Source organism: Callithrix jacchus, chromosome 5, assembly GCF_049354715.1.
Source record: "Callithrix jacchus isolate 240 chromosome 5, calJac240_pri, whole genome shotgun sequence".
Taxonomy (NCBI): Eukaryota; Metazoa; Chordata; class Mammalia; order Primates; family Cebidae; genus Callithrix; species Callithrix jacchus.
The window spans coordinates 108,878,650-108,906,208 of record NC_133506.1 but is presented as its reverse complement, the minus strand read 5'-3'; the positions used below and the strand labels follow the sequence as shown (position 1 = coordinate 108,906,208).

The 27,559-nt window shown below is 48.7% G+C and overlaps 1 protein-coding gene and 1 long non-coding RNA gene across 20 annotated transcripts in view; one reads left to right on the top strand and one right to left on the bottom strand.

The window, feature by feature from the left end:
• The window catches only part of MSI2 (musashi RNA binding protein 2), a 431,033-nt gene that overhangs the window by 178,296 nt on the left and 225,178 nt on the right, over positions 1-27,559 (top strand). The gene's annotated exons all lie outside the window — the stretch shown is intronic.
• LOC144582664 (uncharacterized) lies at positions 1,100-17,028 on the bottom strand. The gene is made up of 4 exons (XR_013535852.1): positions 12,314-17,028; positions 4,980-5,191; positions 3,509-3,668; positions 1,100-1,973 (listed from the first exon to the last, which is right to left on the bottom strand). It is a non-coding gene; the product is annotated as an uncharacterized LOC144582664 (long non-coding RNA).

The following is a 27,559-nucleotide window of genomic DNA, read 5'->3' as shown; positions in this document are numbered from 1 at the left end:
GTCCCCAGAAGGCAGGAGCAAGGCACAGTACAGGCTCTCCCCAGAGCCTTTGGAAGGAACTGGCCCTGTGACATCTTGATTTCAGGCTTCCAGCCTCTAGAACTATGAGACTTGAATTCCTGGTGTTTTAAGCCACCTGGTTGCAGGGCTTTGTTACAGCAGCCTTAGGAAACCAAGACAATGGGGAAGCTGTGTTTTGAAGCCAGGAATTCTGAGTGCAGGGATGTTCTCACTGTCCACAGCTGCCACCCCTGCCTGGCCTCCCAGACTTCCCAAATGCGGACCCTCACTTTCTTAATGGGTGATTGCCACTGTCTTCAGAGTCTGTCAGCCCCAGAGACTTGCCCCTTCCCCATGCGCTGCGTGTGTGAACCACTGGTCCTCTGCTTGTACTGTTGCGTGTTCCTGTGGTCCCCTCCTCCGCTGCTAACCAATTTTTTTTGTATGATATGAATATTTTAAATTTAAAATTAATTTTTGGTGGGGGAGTACAGTGTGATGTTTAAATTTTTTAAAATGTTATTTTAAGTTGATGAATAGTAATGGTTTATAAATATGGGGTACGATGTGATGTTTGCTTCAATACATGTATACGTCGTGAAGTGATTAAAGCAGGCAATGTGTTAACATCTGTCACTTCACATACTTATTTATTTGTGGTAAGAACATTTTAGTAATTTCTTTCTTTTCTTTTTTTTTTTTTTTTTTGAAGATGGAGTCTTGCTCTGTCGTCCATGCTGGAGTGCAGTGGCATGATCTCGGTTCACTGCAACCTCTGCCTCCCGGGTTCAAGCAATTCCCCTGCCCCAGCCTCCCGAGTAGCTGGGACTACAGGCACCTGTCACCATGCCCAGCTAATTTTTTTGTATTTTAGTAGAGATGGGGTTTCACCAAGTTGCCCAGGCTGGTCTTGAACTCCTGAGCTCAAGGAATCTGCCTGCCTTGGCCTCCCAAAGTGCTAGGATTTCTGGCATGAGCCACCACACCTAGCCCATTTTAACAATTTTGAAATACACGTTACCTTATGATTAACTGTAGACACCATGCTGTTCTGTAGATCACTGGAACTTACTCCTCATGTCTGAGAATTTGTCCACCGTCTCCCTCTGACCAGCAAACCCTTTGACCATCATCTCCCTCCTTCCCCAGGCACCCCTGTCCTCTGGTAACTGCATTATATTAATACTCTCTGCTTCTATGAGTTAGACTTTTTTAGATTCCACATATAAGTGAAATCATGTAATATTTGTTTTTCTGTGCCTGGCTTGTTTCACTTAGCGTAATGTCCTCTAGGTCATCCATGATGTTTCAAACATTCATTTTTTTAAGGGTGAGTAGTCTTCCATTCATATTCTCTCTCTCTCTCTCTCTCATCTATCTCCTCATTTTCTTTCTCCATTCACCCATTGATGGGCACTTAAGTCGTTGCCATGGCTTGGCTTTTGTGAACAGTTCTGTAGTGAACATAAGGCCAACATTTTGACTGAGTGTATTCAACATGTCAGGTGCTGTGTTAGGCACCAGGGAAGGTAAGATGGACAAGGCTCTCACTTTCATGGAACCTACATTTCAGTGGAGGGTTGAGGGGAAGTCACTCAGATGGCAAGCAAATAACAAGCACATCAGAGAGTTTTCTTTGCTATGAAGAAAATTTCAGCTCATGTAAGAGAGCGTGCTTGGGGCTCCTTTCTTTTTTATTATTTTTATTTATCTTCCCTTGGGTTGCAACTTGGGGCTGCTTTTGATGGGGGTGGTAAGGCAAGGCTCTCTCAGAAGCTGATTTTGAAGCTAAGTCCTGGATGAAAGAAGAGGCCAGCTGTGTGCAGGTGTGGGAGACAGTCATTCCCGCAGATGGAGCAGGCAGCGCAGAGGCCTTGTGATGGGACAGAATTTGGTTGTCCAAGGCCCAGAAGGAAGACAGGCATGATGGCACCTGATGTGTGGGGGAAGAGGCAGGTGGGCCATGCAGAGCCCTGTGAACCAAGGGGAAGAAGTTTGAATTTTGTTCCAACTGCTCTGGAAAGCCTTTGGAAGGTTTTAAGCAGATGAGTGACAAGATCAGTGTTTTTAAAGGTCACTCAGATTGTTCTGTAGAGACTGGATAGTGGGGAGCTGGGAGCACCAAAGGTGATCTGGCTTTGATGCCCAGCTCAGTTCTTCTGTTGTACACCTCTAATCCACTGCCTTCCTCCCCTGAGCTTCTCGTGCACTTATAGTCAATACAGCATGCTCACCACTTAATTAGAAAATCGTTTCTGCACATTAAAGAGACCTTTCCAGCCAGGGAAGGCCTCAGGGCTATGCTGTCTCATGAACGTCTCCTTTGGAATGCCCCTGGGTCCTTGGGGATGGATTCATCGCTCTTCCAATGGGGCTGGTGATGGATTCATGTTTTATGTGAAGGGGTAGGGGTAAGTCCATCCCTCCTGGAAAAATTTATCCATCTAGGAACTCCCACATTCATATGACTTTAGGAGACTTGGGGGATTAGCTCCACTGTACACATGGGAAACTGAAGCTCTGAGAGGTTGTGGGGCCTTGAGTAAGGGTCAGAGCCCAGGTCAGCTGGACCACGAAACCCACAGCTTCCATGCCAGAGGTGAGGGTTAGCTCTTGGAATGAATGCATGCCTGAAAAATCTATAACTGCGTGATGAAACAATCAAAATCAGGAAGGTTCCTAATGGATTGTGGAAGTGGGCATCTCTATGTGGTTCAGTGGTTCAGAGCTTTGGAATGAGATAAACCTGGACTTGAATCCAGGCATGGCCTTGGGCAAGTGGCTTGACCTCACTGAGTTTCTCAATATGCTGATCTATAAGATGGAAGAGTAATGAAGTAACTACCTCACATGGGAGCAGTGAGGGTTAAATGGGAAAATTCATAAAAGGGGCTTTGTAGAGCCCTTTACAGAATATGCACTCAGTAAATATTTTCTATTGAGAATAGACTGGGAGTGGGAACAGATTAGGGAAGGAGGAATGTGTGTGCACAGATGTGTGGGAAAACCTGTTGTACTTGTGTTCTGGCTATCGGGTTCTCCAAAAGTTATGGACTAAAGAAAACCAATGCTCGGCTGGGTGGATGTAGGGAGAGAGATCCAGCGTGGGCCTTGGTCTGCTAAGATGAGTATTAGAAGGCACAGGAAATGGAAGTTGAGAGATTCAAGGGACTGGGGCAGAGGAGCCCCTGGGTCTGGGCAGCCCATGCTGACCAAGGAGGCAGGGGGTGAGTACAGGCAGAATGGGAGAGTTGAGTGGAAGTGAAAGATGCTGCTTGCCGTGGGCATTCCAGTAAAGATCCAGCGTCTCCCCTGAATATGACAGCGGTGAATCATAATATCATAAAAGTTTTAGAATTGGAGGGACCTAGGAGAGCATCTAGTTCTGCCCAAGGTCAGACAGGGTTATTTTGCAAGCAGAGATGCGTACTGACAGTACTCGGGTTTTAGAGAAAATATTTCCCCCACCCTTCCTGTCCCTTCTCCTGGGTTGACTCCAGCAACTCACCTCTCCCCAGCTGAGCAGTATTTGACATTGGATTCAAGGACATCAGAGACACTTACAGCCCGGAGCCTGGTGTGCGCATTGTTGATGAATCCCCAAGGTTGAGCCGAGGCTTGGATGGTAGGTCAGGTGTCTGTTGAATATCAGCAGAAATATTTTCCATCTTCCCGACGAGGAGGGAATTTCAGAAAGAAGACTTTAGTGTCTCATTTTTTGGGATTGCCTTTATCAATCGTGATGCATATTTTTGGGCAGTCACCTTACTTTTGGATTTATTTTATTACCCATCCTAACTCATTTCTTCGTCTATTTTTATCATGTTGTAGCTATTTTTGTAAGATACCTCCAATCCCTTTGGAACAAAATGAAGTAGAAATAAAGAAATGAGGTCCCTTGGCTTTTGCTCCCAGGTCATCGGAAAGACGACTCAATGAGCCAAACCTCTTGGATGCCAGTAATGAAACTTGGGTCAGGTCAGGTTAGAGCTCGAATTCCAACTGAAAGAGGGCCTTGACAGTGGGACTGTCATTCCTGGGGATGATGGTTAGCAATGGGATGGATTGGAGATTGAATTATGGGGGACATGCCTGGAGAGGCCCGGGAGAAGAGGGAAAGGATGTTTTCCATGGGTTGCCAGGTAGAATTCCAGTGTGCACGGCAATGAACTTTTCTCCAAACTTTTGTCCTTGGCTCCCTTTTCCTTATGGGACAGGGATGCATTTTTGGTGGCTTGTTACCAAGACAAAAATAAGAATGAGAAAAGGCAAAAAGAGAACCTACAGGTTCATGTATTCTATTCCCTTCATTCTGTGTGGACCAAACAATTCCTAAAGAGGCCTAACGAAAATAAGTTAGTATCCAGTGTCTAGCAGCCTGTAGTAAAGTGCATCTTTTTTTACTTATTAAATAAATATTAAATGTTTATTCCATGGAGAGGAAGGCAACAGTGCTCTCACCCTCAAGGAGCTTAATCTGGTGCGACACACCAGCATTAGACATGCACACGGAAAGATGTGCATGTGCACCCGCATAATTACAAAGAGCCGTAGGTGCTGTGAAAAGAAGCCGGGTGTCCTGTGAGAGAGGAGGGGGCCTTATTTGGGTTGGGTGGCTATGGAGGGCCCCCTCTGAGCGCGTTTGGCCTTCCCGTCTTTGCTGCAGCCTTTACCTCCCTGCTGTCTTGGCTTCTGCTCCTGGGAGACAATGTACCAGTAGAGGTGGGATGGGCCAGGTGGTTTAGCCCGAGCAGGGGTGCCTGGGTGGGAACATGCCCAGAGGAATAGGGTCTGGCAAAGGCAGGATGGAGTCCCCACAGCAAGCTTTCCTCTCCCTGGCTGGGCCACCTGTCTCAAACAGTCAGGCCCCGGGAAATAGCCTCCCCCCAGGGGGAGGAGTTCAGTAACGGGTACCATTTCTCAGAAGGGGCTGGCCACAGAGATAAGACCACAGTGACAAGGGGGCCATAAATTGTTACCTGTGCCCTTCGGTTACCCCTTCTTCCTCCATCCCCTCCTTTCTGAGCCAGTGGGGTTGGATTTAGCAACAGGGCTTCTGTTGGTGAGATGGAGCAGAAAGCGGACTTTTAGAGGCCAGGCATGATCGCCGAGATGCAGAGCACTGATAGGGAAAATCAATTTAATTTCTGTTGCTCCGTGACAAGGAGGGTGGTGAGCAGGAAGGTCAGGCCTGTTGTGAAAGCCACAGTTCAGTTAAGAAAATAAAACACTCCCTCTCAGGAATTTTAAAAAATGTAGTATTTCAGGAGGGGAAAAATGGAAGTGGGTCAAGATGAGGGTTTAGTTGGAGGACCAGAGCAGATACCATGGCAATCCCAGTCTGCCTGGAGCCTGGGGCCTGAGGGTTGCTGCTCTCCCATAGGAATTTTTGTTTTTGTTTTTGTTTTGAGATGGAGTTTCATTCTTGTTGCCTAGGCTGGAGTGCAATGGCGTGGTTTCGGCTCACTGCAACCTCTGTCTCCTGGGTTTGAGCGAGTCTTCTGCCTCAGCCTCCCAAGTAGCTGGGATTACAGGCACCCACCACCATACCTGGCTGTTTTTTTTTTTTTTTTTTTCATTTTTAGTAGAAATGGGGTTTCATCATATTGGCCAGGTTAGTCTCGAACTCCTGACCTCCGGTGATCTGTCCCCCTGGGCCTCCCAAAGTGCTAGGATTACAGGTGTGAGCCACCGCTCCTGGCCTAGGAATTTCATTGTATGTCTGTTGAGTTGAGTTGCTCGGGACTCGTTGCAGTAGAGGACACTTTCATTAGGTGTCCATTTCCCGAGGCATGATTTAAGGCATAGTTCTCCATCCCTCTGGTTGATGCAGGGGAAGCCTCTGCTTCTGGCGGTTTTTGATTGCCCAGATCAAGCCTGTGTGATTCATGGGATTTTACAAGTTGGAGGCTGAGAGGTATTCGTAGGTCTGGATGAGGATTTGCAGTCAACCTGGTTGTGGTATGTCCTAGTCAAACTATGGCCTCACCTGGTTTAGAGGACGACAAGGACTCTGCAGAAAATACCTCCATGGCTGATGGTAGAGATGGGATATTTGCAGGGAGAGAGTTGGACCAACCCAAGCCTTCATTAACATCCCACAGGGACCTCCCTGGAGGTGACTTTCATTCATTGGATGGAGGGTGGCATTGCAGGTCCTGTGTCAGGCACTGGGGAGATGGGCTTTGTCTTTTTTTTTTTTTTGAGCTGGAGTCTTACTCTGTTGCTGGAGTCCAGTGGTGTGATCTCAGTTCACTGCAACCTCCACCTCCTGGGTTCAAGTGATTCTCCTGCCTCAGCCTCCTGAGTAGCTGGGATTATAGGTATGTGCTAACAGACCCAGCTAATTTTTGTATTTTTAGTAGAGAAGGAGCTCACAGCATAGGCAAAGGCTCAGACTTTGGACTATTTCCTAAGAATCTGATAAGTGAATACATTTCCAGGATTCCTAGTGAATGGCCTGAAGTCTTGGGCTGGCGTTTGAGGGCCAGAGGGGGAAATTGAAACAATGAAGAGAAATTGGAGGTAATGAGAACCTCATTCTAAATTTGTGCCTGTGATGCTTGGGGTGGGATGGGATGGGGGTCTGTTCTGGCTAAGATTCAATACCAGTGGTGTCTCTCTGATTATAGCTTAGGGTCAGGGTAAGTGATCTATCTCCACTGCTTGGCCTCCCCAGAGTTAGGTCTTTATTTCAAACCACCAGTCACTTGTGGTGTTTTGACCTAGAAGCCATGCAAGGCAGTTTGAAGTGTTCTTGAAAAGGTGGGGAGGCAGGGCTCGTTCTGAACTGTGAGCTGGAGAGGTAGTGATGGGTGCTCCGGGCTCTAATAGAGGTCTGAGAAGTAAGCCGGGTGGCCAGCTGGGTCCGGCTGCTCAGCGCTTCCTGGGGCACAGGAAGCCGTGCCTCTCGTTCCCTTTGAAATAGCTTTGTCTTTGTCATTCTTGTGACTTGGAGACCCCTTTGGACCCCGTATCTGTGGGCTTAGCATCAGTCAGATGCTGTTTATCAGACAGTCTTACCTGGCACGCAGTAGGTGTGTAGCAATAGGAGTCACTGTTTTTATAGTTGTCTGTTTTAGGCATGATGACATACCTGCAGGGATTTCTTTCATTACTGTTTCACTGTTTATTTCATAATCGTAGCTTCATGGAGAGAACAGAAAGGTGAGGGATCAAAAGAAGGTGTTCCTCCCTTCACCCCGAGCCCTCCCTTGCTGGCTCTACATTTAAACTGGCTTCCACTGCTGGGCGTGGTGGCTCAAGCCTGTAATCCCAGCACTTTGGGAGGCCCAGTTGGGCAGATCATGAGGTCAGCAGTTTGAGACCAGCCTGACCAAAATGGTGAAACCCTATCTCTACTAAAAATACAAAAATTAGCCTGTGTGTGTGTGTGTGTTATCCTTGTGTGTGTGTGCGTGCACTCTTACAGTCAGCTAGCATGGCTGGGTCAGGCTGGATTCCTTGTCGAGCATCTAGCTAAAAGAGGTTAAGAGGAGGCTCACACACTGCTGAAGGCCAGAGGACTTTGCTGAATCGCTGGTCATCTTAAAAACGAGCTGGGCTATTTATAATTTGGCAGGCTGCCACGGGACTTGAATGAATGGCAGTCTGTGCAGACTCACACACTCTGTGTACTGGGTCTGAGCGTGGGTTTGTTCATTTATGTGCCCCTGTGCATGGGTGTGGACGTGATTTCCTGGCATCCAGGGTGAGGACTGAGGAGGTGGGGAAGCAGACTTTGCCCTGGTCCCCTGGTCCAGGACGCTGTAGCTACCCTTATTTATGCCTGGAGTATTGGTGTTTCTGGTATTTCAAGCTGCAGAAATGTTTGAGGGAATAGACCTGGACGATCTCTTTTTCCTGCTGAGGAAAGAAGCCCAGAGGGATTCCCTGGGGCTCAGAGGAGGCCTCGGGTCAGGGGCCATCCTGGGTGGGAGCTGTGGCTCTGGCCAGCTTGCTCCTGGCAACACTGCCCCCTGCCACTCTCCCGGGGCTGCAGGGACCTGGTCGTGCTGGAGATGGATGTTTTCAGGCAGCGCTTTGTAGGAGGCAATGACGCTGGTAACCCACTAATGTGAGGATGAAGTCTTTGTATTCTGTTTCCATTGACGGGGACGGGTTTGCAGTACCACCCACACCCTTGCCTGGGCCTGGTGACTCATGAGGACAAGATGGCTGAGCAAGGAGAGGGAGGGGTTCCACTCACTCCAAGGCCCAGGGCTGACTCTTTTTAATGCATTTGGTGCTAAATTGCTATCCTGAGGCTCTTGAGTAGCTTATATGAACTCTGGCCGAGCCCCTGCTTGCGTCTCCCAAATCCCTTGGGAGGTGTCCCCACGCCCTACACACTGCCTGCTCTGTCACCTCACCATCCTGCCACCAGCTGGGCTGGCTGGTGTTCACTGCAGGGAGGTAGATTCTTTTTCGAGAAGTGTGGAAGTACCATCGGCGTATAGAGAGACCTCTGCAGTCAGTAGGAACTGGGTTTGAATCCCAGCTTCAGGACTCAATCATGTTGTAAATCTCTGAACTTCTTGGAGACTTTGTTTTAGGAAAAGAGGACCCTGTAAGACAAAGTCCCTCTGCCAGCTCCAGCGCAGAGGGCATCTCTAATCAGGGTCGCTTCCTTTTCCTTTTCTCCCAGCCTGATTCTGCTCCTTCTTTCTTCCTTTTTGTCATTATTTAAACTTAACGCATGTAATTTCAGCCTCCTAAGGGTCTTTAGGTAGATTAATTGCCATATGGAAAGTACTTAAGCATGTCGCCTGGCACACAGTAGGTGTGTAGCAATAGGAGTCACTGTTTTTATAGTTGTCTGTTTTAGGCATGATGACATACCTGCAGGGGTTTCTTTCATTCTTGTTTCACTATTTATTTGGTAATCGTAACTTCATGGGGAGGACAGAAGAGTGAAGGGATCCCAAGAAGGTGTTCCTTCCTTCACCCCGAGCCCTCCCTTGCTGGCTCTACATTTAAACTGGCTTCCATTGCTGGGTGCAGTGGCCCATGCCTATAATCCCAGCACTTTGGGAGGCCCAGATGGGCAGAGCATGAGGTCAGGAGTTTGAGACCAGCCTGACCAAAATGGTGAAACCCTATCTCTACTAAAAATACAAAAATTAGCCAGGCATGGTGGCAGGCACCTGTAATCCCAGCTACTTGGGAGGCTGAGGCAGGAGAATCGCTTGAACCTGGGAGGCAGAGGTTGCAGTGAGCAGCGATTGCACCACTGCACTCCAGCCTGGACGACAAGAACGAGACTCTGTCTGAAAACAAACAAAAAAACCTGGCCTCTGTGTCGGCTCATGGTCCTGTACATCAACACAGCTGATTTTTATAAACCTGCTAGAGACATGTGTTTTCTTGGTTTTCAAGCATAAACAACCTCACTTTCATAAAGAGGAGTTGCTGTAAGTTTCAGAACTTGGAGAGATTTTTGTTTGGGCATTTATTTTTCTTAAACAGCACGAGGTTTGTTGGATCCTATAGGGTTTTGTACAGCCTGACCAGCAGTTAGCTGTCTCCCCTCCCCTTCTCCCAGAAGAAACGCATGTTTTGTTCTCCACTGGCCTCTCCTCTGTGTGTTTCTTCTTATGGGAAACAACCCACCACCCCAGGTTCTGTTGCCCAAGTTGAGACTGGATGAAAATCGAGAGGGGATGCTGACAAGACCCTGGAAGGCCCAGAGAACGGAGGGATGGGAGTGGGGAAGGCAGCGCTGGCCTGGGGCCATCTTCCCCTTGCTTGCTTCCTGACAGGTGCGTAGAATGGCCTCTCCTGCTGGCTCACTGGAGGCCTGGGATATCTCTGGCAGACAGTGCTGGAAATTTAATGCTCCTTGAAACAGGAGAGCCTGAGAATGCTTACAAAAATCACCCTCATTAAAGTTTGAAGGGGTGAAGAAAGGCAGTCATGGGGGAGACCCTGTGCTTACAAACCCACCTCGAAGGGGTTAGGGGTCACTTCCTACCTGCCAGCACCTTCCCTGGTCTGGGGGAACAGGGAACCTGATGGTGGGGGCTCTGGGGCTCTCGGGACATCTACCTTTTGTGGCCTCTCTGTCTACCTGGCGGAGGTCTGTGGCTGTCTGCAGCTGAGGACCCACTTAGGACAACAAAATCCAGCCAAGCCGATGGCTGGGGCTGAGTGGGGCCTTTTGGCTTCAGGTGACTTTGTGGCTTCAGCCTTGGGTAAGGGGAGGGCCCATGTGGAGCTCTCTGGAAGGTCTGGACTGCTGCTTTTCCTTGACTCTCCTCGCTCTCCACCACCCCCAAAGTTCAGCAGAGTCTTGGGTGCGTCTTCTCCGTTGGCGCCGCGTGTTTGTGGCAGCAGCTGTTGGTGCTGACTAATAGGACTTCCTGGCAGCTGTGCCGGGCACACGTGGCACCAGCAGGAACTGCCTCTTCCCGGCCGCCCAGTCTATACCCCAACCACTGAAGAAAGGCCTGGAAAAGGCAGAGAGGCTGCTTGAGTGGGAAAGCCCTAGACCTTGGTGACTCACGGATCCAGAGAACACAGTTGGAAGAGCCAAGTCCATTCTGCAGAGGGGAGCACTGGGTGCCTGGGAGGGTCTCTCAGGTCTAAGAGCAAGTGAGGGGCGCATAGCACCCCGTCTCCTCCCTGCCCTCTGAATGTGGCTTCTCTGCCCATGTGAGGCAGGCTTGTGGGAGGGTCAGTCTGTTTTCTGTCGCTCACTAGCTGTGTTCTGGGGCAAAGCTTTTCATCTCTCTTTACCTCAGGGCAGGTGCCAGTTTGCATTCTTCCTTGCCAAAAACTGGGCTGATGCCTCCCTCTTCCATCAGTCAAGTGGTGTGTGTGTCCCAGATGCCCTAACAGATTCTCAGGAATTGCAGCTGACATCCAGTCATCTCTGGTCAGGGGTGGACAGGGTCAGAGCCAGGGCAGAAGACAAGAAAACAAACAGGAGAGCCTAAGTGCTTGCTGACTTCTGCCCCATTCCCCTCACCCCAAACCCCGTTTTAGAGAGGACTCGAGAAGCCTTTGGGGGCTGAGAATACCAAGGCCTGAGTGACCCAGCAGAATTCCTGCACGTGGCTAGGCATCCTTTGTCTGATGATCACAGCCACTGCTCACAGAGCATCTACAATGTACCAGCAGCAGGCTTAGGAGGCAGGTTCCTCTAGTTTATAGGCAAGAACACAGCTCGGAGAAGTGCACCTTGCCCAGAGTCATTCCTGTGGGCCCATGAGATGGCCCAGATCTTTCCACTAGGCCATGCTGTTTTGTTGCCAGGGAACGTTGTCCCTGGAGGGGCAGAAGTGACCATTCTGGTTGCACAAGGCCTGGTGGCCCAGGTAGGAGGAGGGACCTTTCAAGGCACATCCACAGGGATAGGAAAGCCTTGCAGGGGTGGGTCCGCTCTGCAGCTGTAATTAAGCCTTTCTGTCTGCTCTCCTTTGCAGCCACCAGCTTTTCAGGGGTTTAGATAACATGGCTTTGGGCTGAGGGTCCTTTCAGCACTTGAAACAGGAGGACCCATCCCGGCGTTCACAGACCATGGTTCCCCTTTTCTCCTCACGATGCTGAATTTTTAAAAAGTGGAGCATTAGTGTAGGAAGAGTAGCTGATATCTGGATGTTTTTCACAGAAATTCCACGATGGATGCTTTCCCCAGGATGCACTGCCAGTGTCCCAGAGAGGGACTTATCAGTTAAACCTGCCTGGCTCCAGAGAAGTCGCCACAGACTTCCTGGTAAATACCCCTGAGCCAGGAATGCATTTGTGAAATTTTTAGGAGATGATCCCAGAAAAGCCTCCTTCGGTCACCAAGCTGCGTGTTTGTGTCTGGAGATGAATTGTACGAGGGAAGGTGTTTGCTCCTGAAATGAGACATTTTGTACAATACACACAAGCCTTTTATGTGACATTGAAGTCAGATGCTGAGCTGTCAGATGCTAGGGTTTGAAGTTGAAAGTTGACTTTACCTCCTGTAGTGACAAAGTTCTGTGTCAGCCTGAATTTCAATTTCCCGGGACTTTGGTCTGTCTACAGCTCAACGTGGTGTCCTCAGCACCTTTGGGTTTTTTTGTTGTGTTGTTTGTTTTTTTGGCAGTTAGGGGAGGGATGGGTTAGTGACAGGGTGTTGGGGGGGTGCATTTAATCATTAATTCTCTTTAGTAGGTTTAATTGTATAAAGATAATAATGCATACAAACGTCTGTAATTAGGGGACTTGGTTCTATTAGACAGTGTTTTCGTGAAGAAAATTATAGTGTTTATAAACTGTTTAAGGGGGAGACCGCATATATTAACATGCAACTAGTTTTTGTGAATTCATACCGAGTACTTACCAGTGCTGCCTGGAGGTGCCTCCCCTAATTCCAGTGTGCCCCGTTCCTACATGCTTCCTGGGCTGCCTTCAGCAGAACCAGCCAGTTTTCAGAATATAGAACTCTATTCTAGGGGCTTAGGAGAGCCAACCTTTTTTTCTGCCGGAATGAGTTTCATTCATTCATGAGACACATGTTTAGGAGTACCCAGTCTCTGCCAGGCACTATTCTGGGTATGGGGGACACGGAGGTGAATAAGATGGCAAGCTCTTGGCTCTCATGAAGTTTGAAATCTAATGGGGAGTCAGACTATAAATGAGAGGACAAATAGGGGAACACACTGTTTGCTGATATCGATCAGAGCAGAGGAAATGGAACCAAGTGTGAAGCTGCAGAGGGGCTGGTAAGTGGGGTGGGGGCATGAGGGTGTTGGTTTAGGCATAGTCTTCAGTGAGGCATCTCTAGGGCATGTGAGCATCCAAGAACAGGGAGACTGCACAGCCCATGCAGTTGCCAAGGCAAGAATGAGCTTTGTGACTTCAGGGAACAGAAGGAAGTAGGGGGAGCTAGCAACTGAGGGGAGATGAGGTTGGCACAGTGTCAGGACCAGATCATGGGGCTCTGCCAGGGGATGGTCAGAAGGAAGTATTTGCAGTGCCCTTAGAATCTAAAAGCTGCCAGGCACGGTGGCTCACACCTGTAATCCCAGCACGTTGGGAGGCTGAGATGGGGGGAATCACTAGGTCAGGAGTTCAAGATCAGCCTAGCCAATATAGTGAAACCCCATCCCTACTAAAAAATACAAAAATTAGTCGGGCGTGGTGATGTGTGCCTGTAGTCTCAGCTACTCAGGAGGCTGAGGCAGGAGAATCGCTGGAACCTGGGAGGCAGAGGTTGCAGTGAGCTGAGATCGAGCCACCGCACTCCAGCCTGGGCAACAAAGCTTTTTCTCTCAAAAAAAGAAGCTAAAAGCTAAAGACCTACTGCAAGCAAAACAGTGGGATGTTCTGTCCCTGCACCAGTGGCCTCCTCTGGGGGCTCTCTTCCACTTGGTCTCGATGTTAGAGGTGCCAAGCACATGGAATAGGGCCTTTCCCTGTTTAGCCTCCAGCAGAAGTGCTCAAATGCCTTGAGGGACACCAGTTGGAGAAAAGGCCAAGCATCCGTTCAACTCAGGGAATGTTCTTACAGTGCCCACTAAGCTGTCAAAGAGATGCACTCACATGCTGGAGGAACGAACAGCTCCATCTGGGGCACAAAAGCAGGGGCTCTGAAGGATGAGTGGGAGTTTGATAGAACTGCTGAAAATGGGAGGAACTTTTCAGCAGAAGGAACCCACATGGACGAAAGGCACAGTGTGCTAGAGGAGCACCAAATTGTCCGGTGTGGCAAGAAATGAGCCTTTTAGGAAGATGTGCTGGGGTCAGGTTGGGGCAGGCCTTGAAGCTTTGGGCTTTATTGGACAGCCACACACACATATGCTTTGATGCCAGGTTGCTACGTAAAACCTGGCTCCAAAAATCCATGTGCTGCAAAGAGATTAGCTGTCACCCTTAACAGCAAAGCTGAAGCATCTCAGCTGCCACAGTACAAGTTCAGAAAACTTTTTAAATGATCATTTATTTATTTATTTATTTATTTATTTAGAGATAGGATCTCATGTATCACCCAGGCTGGAATGCAGTGACATGATCATAGCTTGTTGCAGCCTCAACTCCTGGACTCAAGTGATCCTCTCACCACAGCCTCCCAAGTAGCTAGGGCTAGAGGTACATGCCACTATGCTCAGCTAGTTGTTCGTGTGTGTTTGTTTTGTCATTTATTTATTTTTTGTAGCTTTGTGGTCTCTTGCCTAGGCTGGTCTTGAACTCCTGGCCTTGAGAAATTCTCATGCCTCAGCCTCCCAAGTAACCAGGTTTCCAGGTGCAAGCCACTGTGCCCAGCTTAAGTTTTAAATTTTAAGTCACCCTTCTTTGGGATGGTGGTCCCTGGTTAGGGGGGACCAGTTGTGGAGGAAATGTTGCATGTTTTATCTGAGTCCTGGTCCTCCTGTTACATGAGTACAGCCCAGCTGACACGGCTGTGCCGTCAAGCCCTGAGTTGGATGGTAAGCATGTGGAGTGGCATTGGGGGAGTTTCAGGTTTTACAGCCACTCTCCCAGCAGCCCCTTTCCCCTCTTCAACAACTGAAAGTCCAGATGATCCATCCCCTGAGGATTACACGACTCAGTGCCTGCATTCTATGCCATTGTCCCTGTGGAACCACATGCCTGGCTTCTGGGATGTCACCTTTGGTCATCACTGTTTTCCTCTTGTCTCTCCCCCACCCCCACCAACACTGACAGTTTACTTCTGGGTGGAAGCCTCAGATACCAAGAAGTACTTCATCTGAAATATCACTGACGTGTCTCCCCTACTTGGTTTGGAGCAAGTTGTGAGCGCTGAGGATGATCAGTTCAGATTTCAGTGGAAGGACTGGAGATACATTTACAAGTTACTGAACAGGCAGGCATTTGTGTGGTGCTTCCACAGTGGGCAGTCGCAGGCCTCTCTGGTGGGCATCCTCCTCCTAGCCTTGCTAAGAGAGGATTTGCTCGGATGAAATAAAGACGTCCCTAATTGTTTGTGGTGTGGGAAAGCAATCCCATAAGCGTTAATTTGCCCAAGCCTGGAGTGTGTGAGAAAGTGCCTGTCTGACATGTTTTTCTTTTCCATTAATACTTCTGTGATAAACAGCTTAGATGCTTGGAGAAAAATTAATGAAACTATTGTAACAATCATGTACATGTAGGTAATTTATTAAGGACAATTAAAACGCTTTAAAAATCATCCATGAGGCAAAATGAACAGGAAGATGGTTTGTGGCGGGTTTTGGCAGGGAGCCTGCCCATGGGTGTATGGAACAGGTTTCTCTTCCACTCGCCCTCACCCCCATCAGAGCCACACAGCAGTGGGAAGTGTGGATTTCTGCTGTCCAGGCTGTTAATAACAGACGTTCCATGCTGGATCCCTGTTTGGTGAAGGTAGGAAGATATGTGAATGTCAGGGGAGGACTCTCGGGTCTGGCCGTCCTGCTCTACCTTCCTTGGGACCCAGGTATGCTGGTTCCTGGGCTGCCCCTCCAGGAGCACGGTGGGTAACACTTGGTTATTGGACTTCTGTGGTTTGTGTGTTGGCTCTGGGAGCCTCAAAACCAGGTGAGGGGCAGGAAGGGAAGCCTAGAGAGGTTAAGGTGGTACTGTCATGATGGTACCAGCCGCTTACTAGCTTGGACCGTGGCCTCTCCATGTAACTAGCCCGAGCTTCAGCTTCCTCATCTGCAAAATGGGGATAATCGTTAGGAATGAGTGGAGGATGGGGGCAAGGATTACACAAGATCATGCATGCAGAGTGCCTACCTAGCGTGATGCCTGGCAGGTGTGTAGTAAATGCCCAAAGGTTTAATGTTCTTCATGTTTAAGGCAGGAGAATTGCTTGAAACATATGCCTACTTTCAAGAAGGGCATCATTACTGTGTTGTTGGCTGAAAGCCAGGCTGGGGTTGACACCCACGTATCTAACTCCAAGGCCAGTGCGCTTTTCATGACATGCCAGTGCCTACCCACTTACTGTCCTCCCTCCACCGCCATTGTTTTACAGGACTGCCACTACTGTGTCCCACATGAGTGCTAGGAAGTACTTACTCAGCTGGGTGAGGCCCCTCTTTAGAAGGACGGAGCTGCTCAGCTTCCTCCTGGTCTCATCTCTACCCCCACTCCTTCTCCACCCCGTCATGGTTCATAGCTTCAAAGTGACAGATCTTCCACACTCTGGAATTTTCTTCACATATGTGGAGGACTGGGATTGCTAGAATTTGTTTGTTTTTATTTGTTGGTGACCCAAGAAATCTTTGACCTTGTGGACCAGTGGTTTCTCAAACGTAGATATATTGAGTGCAGTCAGGCTCTGTTAGCGGATGGTACTGGTCACTCTCGGGGTGTTTATTTTTATTTTATTGTTTTTCCCTGGGGCTTGGTCATAGATGCACAGGTTATGTGTCCATTATAAACATATGCATCTACTTTCAAGAAGTAATTTTTAGATCACTTACTGACTAGAAAGGAAAATGAAGTGTTTTAGCATAGACACGTCAGACACGACAGATTTTTTTTCCCCCTTTTTATGCTGCAAATGAGCAGTGAAAAATTACTTGCTTTTTGCTATTAAAAGCTGTGGCACCGGTTGGGTGAGGTGGCTCACCCCTGTAATCAGGAGATCAAGACCATTCTGGCCAATGTGGTGAAACCCCGTCTCTACTAAAAATACAAAAATTAGCTGAACATGGCAGCAGGTGCCTGTAATCCTAGCTATTGGGGAAGCTGAGGCAGGACAATTGCTTGAACCAGAGAGTTGGAGGTTGTGGTGAGCTGAGATCATGCCATAGTACTCTAGCCCGGGTGACAGAATGAGACTCTGTCTCAAAAAAAAAAAAGCTCTGGCACCTGTAAAAAATAGCAAATTATAGAGACATTATCAAAGTTTACAGGCACTAGAGTTTGACCTCCAGCAAATTCTACATTGGAGGGAACAGGGTTTTCTTTTCTTTCTTCAAAATGAAAAATGAGAGGGAAGAAAAAGATTTATTTCCTTCTGGGGCTGGAGTAGCAACTGGAAATAGTATTCCCCAGCTTAAAGAAAAAAAAAAAGTCTTTGTTAAATTACATAGAGTAATTTAAGACATTACTTTCCTTAGAAAAAAATTTAAACGTATAGAAAAGGCAAAAGTCAGCTGGACATGGTGGCTCATACCTGCCCAGCACTTTGGGAGGCCACAGTGTGCAGATCTCTTGAGGCCAGGAGTTTGAGACCAGCCTGGCCAATGTGGTGAAACCCCATAAAAATACAAAAATTAGCTGGGCATCGTGGCGCACACCTGTTATCCCAGTTACTCGGGAGGCTGAGGCAGGAGAATTCGCTTGAACACGGGAGGTGGAGGCTGCAGTGAGCCAAGATTGCACCACTGCACTTCAGCCTGAGCAACAGAGCAAGACTGCATCTCAAAAAAAAAAAAGAGAACCAGGCACAGTACTCACACCTATAATCCCAGCACTTTGGGAGGCCGAGGTGGGTGGATCATGAGGTCAAGAGATCAAGACCATCCTGGTCAACATGGTGAAACCCCGTCTCTACTAAAAATACAAAAATTAGCTGGGCATGGTGGCACACGCCTGTAGTCCCAGGTATTCGGGAGGCTGAGGCAGGAGAATTGCTTGAACCCAGGAGGTGGAGGTTGCGGTGAGCTGAGATCGCACCATTGCACTCCAGCCTGGTTAACGAGCAAAACTCTGTCTCAAAAAAAATAAAAGGAGAAAGGCAACAGTCCCTTTGTACACTCCCCTGCCCCTGCCACCACCCTTGGTCTTACTTTCGTATTTATAACAGAGCTTTTTCTGTGCGTTTATATACTCTTCTGTATACTCAGGGAAAATAACATAGTATTGATTTCTCAGGCTGTTCCCCCCTCCCAAAACTTTTGCCTTTTCCTCTGTCTTTTCCCGAGACTTAGCTGGAGGAAGAGGGGAGATTGGATGGGCAAGTGCAATGTTTTTAAACGTGGGGTTGAATAGTCCAGCGGGTGGTGGTGGTGTTCCTGCCTTCTCTTAGTTCTCCTTGGCCTTTGTGAAGCTTCCTTGATTGCTCATAATCTGGGTTAAGATTGAGAAGATGGATAGTTGGAGGGTACAGGTAAGTTTCCAGAGGAGCAAAGGGTCGGGGCTTGATTGAGTACCAGATACTGTGGCCGACTGGAGCTTCCTGTGCCTTTAGCTGGGCCCCAACCCGCTTCTGAACTAGGAATGTAGAGTGAATGCTCTGTGAGACATCTGTGCCCACTGCAGGGTTTTGAGCATGTGAATGTGTGAGAATGTGGGTGTGTACCTGTGTATGGGTGCACGTTTAAGGAGGATTTCTCAGAGAAGCCACCCCCTCCTTTGTCCTGAAATGCACACTAGAGATCCTCCGCTAAATAATCAGCAGGTGTTAGAGGAAGGCACCTTCAGAGGACTGGTTGTTGTTTCGGAAGCAGTGTGCCGAATCAGCCCATCTTGGGCTCCCAGCTGTGCTGCGACGTTTGTGCAGCTTTAGGTGCCAGTCAGGGCATGGCATCTCTGGACAGTGAGACTCTCCATCCTTTTTCTGAGAGCAGAGGCCTCGTAGCTGTTGCTGGATCTTCACAGAAAGTGGGTCCCTAATCTCATTCTCACCTGCTTCTACTTCTGCTCTGAGGCCAGCTGAGAAAATTGCTCTGGTGCTTTGCTGCTGTCTGAGATTTCAGGTGGGAAATTGGAGCTGCAAATTTTGAGAAAGCCACACTGTGATTCAGGAAGAGCAGCGAGACCGGCACAGCTGCCTGCCCTGACCAGCCTTCTTCCTCGCATCCTTGTGACGCTCTAGTCTTTAAAACTCTTTGCAACTGCTGCCCAGTAGAGGCAGTTTGGTCCTCTCAGAAACAGGGAAGGGAAAGGGTACAATCTGTCACCCTCATCAGCTGGCTAGCGGGTTCCAAAAGTGAAGGCTTGGGGAAGAAGAACATCAGGGCTTGAGGAAGTTGTGCCCTTACCGCCAAGCTTTGCTGACCATTCTCATGGGATTTGTCCTCTTCTGCTTCTTTAGTGAGGAGTACCTCTCCCATGTCCTCAAATCCAATTTTCCCAAGGTGGCACCTGTGACCACGCTGTCATTCCTCAGGCTCTATTGAGAAGACATGGTTTGGCCAGCTTCCCTAGATGGGAAGTAGAGGTTCACCAGCTGGTGTCTGGAAGGCAGGTTCTGGCCTTCTTTGCTGTGGCTGTCTGGGCAAAGCATCTTGCAGCTCTCTTCTCTTTTCCACCAGGACAGCAGGTAGCCTTGTCTAGCCAGAAGTGACCACAGGAACCCCTGTCCATCCTCACAGAGGGGAAGCAACTTCCCTAAGCCACCTGGCCCGCAAGTGTGCCAGTGGCAGAGCCAGGACTAGAAGCCAGCCTTTTGCCTGCTGATTGGTATGCCCCATGCCAGGCCAGAGACCCCTTAACAGGGCCTGGACTCATGAGGGGCAGCTGAATTGTTGCAGTGGCGCAATCCCGGCTCACTGCAACCTCTGCCTTCCGAGTTCAAGCGATTGTCCTGCCTCAGCCTCCTGAGTAGCTGGGACTGCAGACACACACCACTATGCCCGGCTAATTTTGGTATTTTTAGTAGAGATGGAGTTTCACTATGTTGGCCAGGCTGGTCTTGAATTCCTGACCTTGTGATGTTCCCACCTCGGCCTCCTGAAGTGCTGGGATTATAGGCATGAGCCACCGCCCCCGGTCTGCAGCAGTCTTAACAATCCATCTGCTTGCTTCTACTCTGTAGATTAGGATCATTAAATATGGACTGTGTTTTCTGGACTTATAAACAAAAGTGGGACAGCAGACCTTGTACTTGAAAAGATTGCTCTCTAAGATGGTTCAAATTTGAAGAGACAAGGCCTGAATTCTCTCATTTTTGCAGTTATATTAATAAGTACTTTAATGCCTAGAACATGCCGGGAGCTGAGCAAAGTGTGTTTTGTGCTTCATCTTCTGTGTTCCTCTTACCAGCCCATGAGGGTGCTTCTGCCATCATCCCTGTCTTACAGGTGAGGACCTGGTAAGGTTCAGGTCCTGCCTTCTGTGTCACAGCTGAGAGGTGGGGAACTGGGATTTGGATGCAGGTTCTAACCTCAGACTGGGGGAGGATTCTGCAAGGTGGATACGGAACAGAACTGCCAGGCCAGTGCTGGTTGAGGGTATTTTTTTTTTAAGATGGGGTCTTGCTTTGTTGCCCAGATGAGTATGGTGGCACAATATCAGCTCACTGCAACCTTCGCCTCCTGGTTCAAGTGATTCTGCCTCAGCCTCCTGAGTAGCGGGATTATGGGCGTGCGCCACCACACCTGGCTAATTTTTGTATTTTTTAGTGGAGATGGGGTTTCATCGGGTTGGTCAGGCTGGTCTCAGACTTCTGATCTCAAGCAGTCTGCCTGCCTCGGCCTCCCAAGGTGCTGGGATTACAGGTGTGAGCCACCACTCCTGGCCTGAGGGGCTTCTTGCTTACGCTGTGGTCACTTACCTGCCATGCTGCTGTCTTGGTTTTCAGGGCATCTTGTGACAGTGACTGAGGCTTGCTGCCCAGGTGATGAGCACCACAGGCCTCATAACCTGATGATTCATGGTTGATCCATGTCCCTAAAACTTCCTATGTGGTGAGAAGTCAACCGTGTCCCGGGACACTTGGTTTTGTGTCTCATTTTGGCCTAGTAGAGGGACAAAGCAAAAAGTTGAATGCCAGTATCAGAACAACTGCACCAGCAGACACAAGCATTTGCCTGTGCCGGGCATGCTTTTGTATTACCTCATTTAGCCCACTTATGCCTAGTGTTCCACTATTGGAACACTAAGCTTTTGGGAGTTGTTTATATCCTACTGCTCAAGGTCATCGCCAAGGTTTGAGTTTTCACACACAAAAAGTTTGCAACCTCTGATATAAATGGGTTAATTCTTACCACCCTCTTCGGGCTGCATTCTGTTATCATTCCCACTCTGCAGGTGAGGAATTACACCGTAGTAACTTGTTTGAGATCACAAAGCTGGGAATTGACAGAGCCAGGATCCAAACTGCCTGACCCCTGAGCTCATGCCTTTATCTTTCTCATCAAAAACCACTGGTTGGATGAGTACCTCTCTGGGAAGAAAGGGCTACGGACCCTGTGTTCTGTCACCCACTTGTTGGCCGTCAAGGTTGACACCTGGTGGGGAGCCCTCATTCACAGGGCAGAAGGCTAAGTGAGGTAAACAGCCACACAGGGGCTGAGTAAAGAGGACTGGCTTGCCCCAGGAGCTCTGCGCAGATCTTGAGTACACTGGCTCAGTATGTTATTGAAATGGCAGAGCTCAGGGCGGAGTGATGATTGATGTGTGCCTTTGGCAGCCCCCAAAGGCACCAGGAACTGTGGATTGTGAGAAGCCCACCGTCCCATGTCACCACGAGGGTGCTGGTGTCCAGTGCCCATGTGCTTCCATTTGCCGCTCTCAAGGGTAGTCAGAGAGGTTCCAGCCTGCCTCATCTTCCCTGTAGCTGCTGAAGGCATATGTTTTCGAGATCTCCTTGGACCTGGGTCTGTGGCTTTGAACTTTTGCCATGGACTAGAGTTCTTCCCAGGCAGGTAGCCCATGTGGCGCTTGAGCTCTTCACCAGGTTAAAGCCAGCGGAGGTAACAGCGCAGCCCTCTGGCTGGGGAAGGGGGCTGCTGCTCGCCTCGCTCCTTCCGGGACTTTGATGCCTCTCTCCATACTGGCCCTCTCTGCTGCTGCTCCTGCCGTAGGAGTGGAAGGCCTGCCTGGAACCCCATTCCTGCCATGACCTTGAGGCTGTTCAGTGACCTCTGAGAGCCTGATTTTCCCACCCACCTTAGGAAGCTCTTACAGAGTGCCTCGCTCACATTCAGGTGCATGGTAGATGCTCACGCCTCTTCATGTGGCTCTGGGGCTTGTGTTAGAGCATCTCTTTCTTTTAGAGTATAGCCAGCTGTCTATCGCAGCTTGTATATGAAATGGTCTCTTTCTGTGGTAACTTTGCACAAAAGATGGTTTTGTGGTCAGCCTCTGAATCATGCAGGGAAGCCCCTGTCCCCGCACTCACACACAGGGAGCTGTGGTCACAGTCGGGCCACTTGGAAGCCGTCACAAGACTTGAAATGGGGGGCTTGAAGTCACTGCTTGTGAATTAGTATGTTTTTCTCTCTTGCCTTTGTGAAAACCGACTTCCTGTGCAGCCGCTTGTGTTTTAAAACCCTGAAAAACTGGGGGCTGCTCTCAGCCCTTGTCCACCGCTGGTTCCTAGGACCGTTATGAATTAAAGATTATAGCCGTTAGAAAGAGATCGTCTTTAAACAAGCTCAATTCTCTCTCCTCATGCCCCCCGAGTGGTGAAGTTTTTGTGTATAGTTAGTCCAAAACAAACAGAGATGTTCTTGAGTGATGTGGGGAGCAGGGACCAAGACAGCAGGGGAACGAGGGCAGCAGGGGAACAGTGCGGGGGAGCTGGGGGATGCAGTTTTGAATTCTTGGCCTCCTGTCTGCGTGCCCAGAGAAGCAGGGCGGCATGTTGTGCCCAGCAGAACCTGCTCCTGCTGATTTGCTGCGTCATCTTGGGAAAACCTTGGCTTTGCTCCTCCGCAGCACACAGGCACAGGCGCACGCACGTTCCCGTCCCAGCTGGTGCCTGCAGGTGGGTGTTATGCACAGACTCTTTGGACAAAGCTCTGGAGATGAAGTGGGAAAGAGGTGCGGTAGAAACATCACCAGGAAGCTTTTTATGACGGGCCTTAACACTGCGTGTGAAGATGGAACAGATGCCCCACAGAGATGGCCCTCTTGGGACTCTCACCTAAAGCGGATGCTGCCAAGGTGAGGGATCTCTGGGCAGCGGAACCAGAACATCAAACAAGCACTATGATTTAACAGCAGCAATAAACGATCTTTCTGAACTTACTTCTGTGGATGCAAAGATGTTGAAGAGCAGTTCCTGCCCTTGGCAGGGAACTCGGGGTGCAGAGGGAGAGACAGACAAGAAGGGATGAGTCCCGGGCACACGTATGTCTGTCCCTCCTCTAGCCTTATAACATCTCTATGAGGGAGTGAAGAACACCACTGCTTTGGCCAGGAGCAACATCTCATGCCTGTAATCCCAGCACTTTGGGAGGCTGAGGTGTGTGGATCACAACGTCAGGAGTTCAAGAACAGCCTGGCCAAGATGGTGAAGCCCCATCTCTACTAAAAATACAAAAGATTAGCTAGGTGTGGTGGCGGATGCCTGTAATCCTAGCTACTTAGGAGGCTGAGGCAAAGAATTGCTTAAACCCGGGAGATAGAGGTTGCAGTGAACCGAGATCATGCCATTGCACTCTAGCCTCGGTGACAGAGCAAGACTCCATTTCAAAAATAAAAACAAACAAACAAACAAACACTACAGCTAACTTATATTTTTAGTAGAGACAGGGTTTCACCATGTTGGCCAGGTTGGTCTTGAACTTCTGACCTCAGGTGATCCACCCACCTCAGCCTCCCAAAGTGCTGGGATTGCAGGCATTGGGATTACTGTGTTAGAGATGGCTGTGCAGATTTAGTCTTGCTCAAGGGTCTTGCTCAGGGCACAACTGGGCCTAAATTCCCAGGCCTGCTGCCTTTGGTCTACAGATCTTCATGGCAGATGTTGATGTAGAGGTCTACATCATCTTGGAGTTTATTTTAGGCAGATGATTGCCTTCTAGGTCATTCTCAACCATTTAAGTATCCTTGGCAGGAGAACTTATCTGCATGGGCCAAGGCTCTTTGAGTTGGGAGCAAGGCGTATTTTCCCACCCGGTCTCCATGCACCCAGGCCCTGTGGTTTTATTGGCACTTGATTTGGAAAGTTCTTGCCTTTTGGGAGGAGAGAGGAAGGAGAAGTTTGGCAGCATCCTGTTCCAAGGCCTAGCGTTTTAATGTGTGGTCAGACTGTTTATAGATTAATTGGTTTTCAAGAGGGAAACACGTTCTTTCAGGACATAGGGTCTCTAGGATGAAAATAACTTTCAAAGAAGTGGTGGAGGTGTTAGAGAACACTCTAGTAACTCCTATCACTTCACAGCTGGGAAATCCGAACCCCCAGAGGGGGAGGAGATTTTAGAAAGTTTTACCAGATTCACCGTTTTTCTGGACAGAATTGGACTCTAGATAGAGAACTGGACACTTCCCCCTAGAACCATGTTTCCCCAGGGCATCGAGAGGTGTTAGGAGACACAAGGGCTCTGTGGCCAAATACATGTAGCAACTCCTAAATTAAACATTCCCTAAATGCAGGACTTCTCAGAGCCTTTACTCGGCTAACAAGTGGTCTGATTTTCTAAGAGCTGATTAAGGTAGGTAATGATTCCTGAACTTATTTGGCCAATGAACTTGTTTTAAGGAGACTAAATTATCTTAGTCTCCTTAAAACAAGTTCATTGGCCAAATAGTACAGGAATCATGTTTCTGAAACATGATTCCCCAGCTGTGACAATAGGAATTAGAGTGTACTCTAATATCTCCACCACTGCTTTTCAAATCTTTTTTTTTTTTGAGATGGAGACTTGCTCTGTCACCCAGGTTGCAGTACAGTGGTGCAATCTCGACTCTCTGCAACCTCCACCTCCCGGGTTCAAGCAATTCTCCTGCCTCAGCCTCCCAAGAAGCTGGGATTACAGGCATGTGCCACTGCACCCAGCTAATTTTGTATTTTTAGTATAGATGAGATTTCACCCTTTTGGCCAGGCTAGTCTCGAACTCCTGACCTCAGGTGATCCACCCACTTCAGCCTCCCAAAGTGCTGGGATTACAGGCGTGAGCCCCTGCACCCAATCTTTAACTTATTTTTCTCCTAGAAGACCCTGAGTCCTGAAAAAATATGTTTTCCTCTTAGAAACCAATTAATAAATATTGGGAAGTCAGACCAGGCACGGTGACTCATGTCTATAATCCCAGCAGCTGGGGAGGCTGAGGCGGGAGGATAACTTGTGTCCAGGAGTTTGATTCCAGCCTGGGCAACATAGCAAAACCCTGTCTCTACACATAAAATAAAAAATTAACTAGGCATGGTACTGTGTGCCTGCAGTCCTAGCTACTCAGGAGGCTGAGGTGGGAAGATCACTTGAGTCCACGAGATCAAGAATGCAGTGAGTTGTGATTGGACCTCTGCACTCCAGCCTAGGAGACAAAGTGAGATTGTGTCTTTAAAAACAGAAATAAAATAAAACTAAGAAGTCAGATGAATTCCTACTCAATAAAATGAAGTCAGATAGATATATTTATATCAACTGGGCATATACATATATAAAATTATATATCAGATACCATAGTGCATATATAAATAGATATCTTAAACTATATTAGCCTGACACACACACATACACACACACACACACACACACAAATATATATGTGTGTATATATAATTACACAATTCTGTTTATATATATATTTGTGTGTATGTATATAAATGTGTGTGTGTGTGTGGTGTGTGTATAATTTTAATCTTTCAATGGCCATCAGCGATTTAGGTTAACCAGTGTTGCTATGTGTTAGTCAGAAGTCTCCAGGGGCACAAAGTCTCTGACTGGGAACTGCTGGCTACGTGGATGGAGAGCCCTCTCCAGCTTTAATACTCTCCGTGTTCCTTGCCTTTGGGTTACCAGCAAGAAGCCCAGCTCCTTGGCCCATAACTCAGATCAGTTAGCATATAAACTCCAGAAAATAATTGGCCTCTTAATTGCTGCTGATTGCGTGTCTTGAACCAGGTTTGGTGTGGGAGGGTGCCCGGTGCAGGCTGTGGGAGGATCATTTGAGAATTCCCTTGCCTGCCCCTGCTCTGCGGTTGCCCGGCACCTGGAGAGAGCTGTTGGCTTGTTTGCTTTGGGTAACTATGGCAGCTCCTTTTAATTGCCACCAAATAACTTCAGCTCAGCCTCAGCAGTGGTCATTTTGCTGCGCCGCTCGGAAGAATGCCTACCTCTGTAAGAGCTGGATGGATGAGAGCTTCACAGAGGCGGGCCGATGCTCTTTAATGGTTTTCTCCCCATTTAATAAGTGTTGAGTAAAACTTGAGTTTAGGGTGTTTATGTGGCACAAAAGGTAAACCATTTGTGGCATTTTGGGACTCACACACATCGTCATGACATGGTAATAACTGCCTTCATGTTAAACTTGGGTCATTGTCAGCTTTCTTCTGGAGTGCTCCCTGCTTTATTTAGGGGCCAGGGGTAAGAAAGGAATGGGATGACAGAAGGTGAGGCAGAATGTGGGGTGCCGCATGGGGCCATCGTCCTCAGTCAGACTTTCTAGAAAAAGGCATCACGTGGCCTGAATCATCTGCTGTGGCTTCTGCTCCTCTGACATCAGAAACAGGCCCTGAACCTTTGACCTCTGGCTCTAGGTCCATAAATGTCCTGAGGTTCCCAGGAAAAGGAAGACTTGTTAGATGGGAACCCTGATGTTTGATTAGAGCAGCTTTTATCACCACTGCTGTGTGTTTGTTTATTCAGGCACCCGCTGGGTCTGACCGCTGGTAGGTCCTGGAGAGGGGAGGCATAGCCTTTACTCATGGTCTCATGGTAAGGTAGAGTCACTCAGAATGCATAATGAAAGTATGGCTTGGCTGGGTGCAGTGGCTCACGCCTGTAATCCTAGCACTTCGGGAGATGGGGGCAGGGGAATTGTTTGAGCCCAGGAATTCCAGACAAGCCTGGGTAACATAGCAGGACTTCATCTCTACAAAAAACTAAAAACTCAACCATTTACAGTGGTTCACGCCTGTAATCCCAGCACTTTGGAAGGCTGAGGCAGGCAGATCACCTGAGGTCAGGAGTTCAAAACCAGCCTGGCCAACATGGTGAAACCCTGTCTCTACTAAAGATAGAAAAAATTAGCCAGATAGGATGGCAGGTGCCTGTAATCCCAGCTACTTGGGAGGCTGAGGCAAGAGAATCACTTGAACCTGGGAGGCGGAGGTTGTGGTGAGCCAAGATCGTGCCTCTGCACTCCAGCCTGGGCAACAGAGCAAGACTCTGTCTCCAGGAAAAAAAAAAAATTAAAAAATTAGTCAGGCGTGGTGACACATGCCTGTGGTCCCAACTACTTGGGAAGCTGAGGCAGGAAGATCACTTGAGCCTGGGAGGATGAGGCTGCAGTGAGCTATGGTTGCACCACTGCTCTCCAGCCTGGTGACAGAGCCAGACCCTGTGTCGGGAAGGAAAGAAGGGTGGAAGGTAGGGAGGGAAAGAGGAAAAGAAAAAAAAAAAGGAAAGGAAAGGAGAGAGAGAGAAGAGAAGAAAAGACACAGGAAAGGAAACAGAGAGAAAGAGAAGAAAAGAAAAAGGAAAAGATTTGTTGTGCATGAAGACGTAAGCATGTAGAAGGCAGAGGAATCATGAATAGCTGGATGGGTTCCTCTGGGGAGAGTGCTAATGGGACATGAGGCACCCAGCCCACGTGTAGGAAGAACTGCGGCAGTTTGCAATGCCAGAGGGAAGAAGGGGAGGCGAAGCACCGTGGCAGTAGTGTGGAGGTGGGCCGGGGCTGGTCTCAGTGGTGCCGAGAAACTTGTACTTACCCATAGGCAGGGGAGCTGTGGCTTCTGTAGGCTTCATGGGGAGGTCACCATTGAGCTGGGAAAGGAGAGGAGCTTTCTAGGCAGAAAGCGTGGTTGACTGAA